Genomic DNA, 2,345 nt, shown 5'->3' on the forward strand with positions numbered 1-2,345 from the left:
CTCTCTTTCCTTTCCTTTTTGATCGTCACTGTCACCATCTTGTCACCATCACTTATCATCTCGCTGCGGCATCACTAAATCAGTCAGTTCATTCTGTCTAAAGTTTCATATAGACGTTACCTTTTCTCACGTTCTCCTCTGGTGTTGGTATCTTGTGGTGTACCATTAAGAGCGCTTTAAATAAATGTAGGCGTGGACTGAAGAAGAAGGGAGGGAGTAGGATTTTTTTTTTTTTTAACTACAAAGACTTATTTATTGTATTTTCTGAGTTGCTTGAGGATCGTTGGTGTCTGAAGCCCTTCCATGCTCTCTTTCCCCTTCTCGTTGTTCCTCACTGTCACCATCTTGCCATCATCACTTACCATCTTGCTGCAGCGTCACTAAATCAGTCAGTTCATTTTGTCTAATGTTTGATACGGACGTTACCTTTTCTCACCTGTTGTTACCTTGTGCTACCATAAACCCGTTCAGTACCATGACGTATTTTTATATACATTCTGGTTGCTATTTAGTGATTTTGTACAGCTTCAGAAACTCATGTAGGGGATTAGAATAGTGAAGACTGTATCCATTAATCTTCTGATCTCAATAGACCTTCCTAATGTCAATAAAATGGTCTAATCATACACAAAACTCAAGGTAAAAATATGTCCTAGTATTGAAGGGGTTAAGAGCTCTATAAAAGAATGTAGGCATGCACTGAAGAAGAAGAGTAAGTAGGAATTTTTTTTTCTAATCTACGGAATTATCTGAGACGTTACAGTGCAAAAAGTAAGTGTCTTGTACGAATGTTTATGAGAAAAACCAATAGTAAAAATGTTGAATTATTATAGGTGGAAAAATTTAAGTTGGTGAAAGATTAAACCAATTCACTGTTTGCCATATTCTTTATTCTGAAGCGAAGCAATTAATTTCGATCGTGGTAGTGTTGGTGTCCATGGTCCGCGTCCGGGGGGGATCACTGCCAGAAGAGGTCACAGGGCGCCATTACCAGTGCACGACGTGGTGCTTGAAGCCTCCGCCGTAACCATGTCTTTCGTAGCTGTCATCACGCTCATAGCTGGAGGTATCGCCCACGTGGTACAGCTTCGTGATGACAGCGCCGCTGCCGTGGCCTTTGCCCCACGGATGGCCAGCCACCATGTACAGCTGCAACACCACCACCAGCACCGCCACCAGAATGCAGTACAAACGTGCCATCTGTCGGGACGTGTGACAATTCGTGAATGAGAGGAAGCTGTAGTGAGGAGAACTGCAGAAGAGGACAGGAGTGAGAGGCCTGTATTCAGAAACGTTCTGCTCTCTCATGACGACTATTTTCCAAGGCCACAAGGATGATTAGTGTGGTTTTCAAGAGTGTTCCTCCAGTTAAGAATATACAAATCACGTCACTCTGCCTCTAGAACCAAAAGAACACCTTAAAAAAACTTGTATACATTTGAATAAAGTCTTTTGAAATAGTGGAGGTGAAGCACAGAGAAGTTTGAGAATACGAACCTCATGCTGCGATGGTTAATGACGACACGAGAATAAGAGGTTGTAGTCAGAAGAAATAGCAGGATATGATAGGGTGAGAGTGCCGCGATGGTTAATGATGATCCGCGACTGAGAGGTTGTTGTGAGGAAAACAGCAGAAAAGAATAGGAGTGAGAATTCTGTGATACTTAATGATGATACGTGTTTGAGTGGAAGTTGCATTAACAAGAGAGGATAAGAATGAGAAAGATGTGATGGTTAATGAGTATCGCTGAAAGAGTTGTGCTAATCTTAGAGAAGAAAGGAAGAGAATGTACTAGATAGAAGTTATTAGCGACAATACACAAAAACGGCCGACTACACCAAGGATTAAGTCGAGAAAAAAAAATAATTAGAAGAAGAAAAAGGTAGAAAAGGGAAACGTGAAGGTATATTCCACTCGAATTATTACTGACACTCCATAAACACTCACTAATTGTGTGATCCACCTGTCACTTTCTAGTCTTCGTGCTCATAAGACAAAGGTATTTTCTTTTGGGTTACTTGATCGGGCTCATCACTAAAGAGAATCGTGAATCTAATGCCTTTTTAACACTTACTATATTGCTCCTTATTTAAGATTGTCTCGGGTATTGTGTCTCGTCCATGTTTTTTTTTTTTCTTTTAACTGCAAACTTTGGGAGATTTATATTGATTGTTATTTGACATTTGTATTGGCTAAATGCTTCTGCTCCCTCTGGTAATGAACATTAGGATATCCGTCTGATTTATTTAGTCTGAGCCACAACTAATTCTGAGAAACGTCGATCTTTTCCTTAAATTGTGGTCAAATCAAGAAAGAATAGCTTTGGTTTATGTTTCCTCTATAT

The 2,345-nt window shown here is 40.1% G+C and overlaps 1 long non-coding RNA gene across 1 annotated transcript in view; it reads right to left on the minus strand.

The window, feature by feature from the left end:
• Nucleotides 1-872: 872 nt before the first annotated feature.
• The window catches only part of LOC123506461, a 2,111-nt gene continuing 638 nt past the window's right edge, over nt 873-2,345 (minus strand). Inside the window, exon 2 of the long non-coding RNA XR_006675433.1 lies at nt 873-1,200. This is a non-coding gene — a long non-coding RNA (uncharacterized LOC123506461). The remainder of the gene's footprint in view (nt 1,201-2,345) is intronic.

This window comes from Portunus trituberculatus, chromosome 20 (genome assembly GCF_017591435.1).
Source record: "Portunus trituberculatus isolate SZX2019 chromosome 20, ASM1759143v1, whole genome shotgun sequence".
NCBI classification, from domain to species: Eukaryota; Metazoa; Arthropoda; class Malacostraca; order Decapoda; family Portunidae; genus Portunus; species Portunus trituberculatus.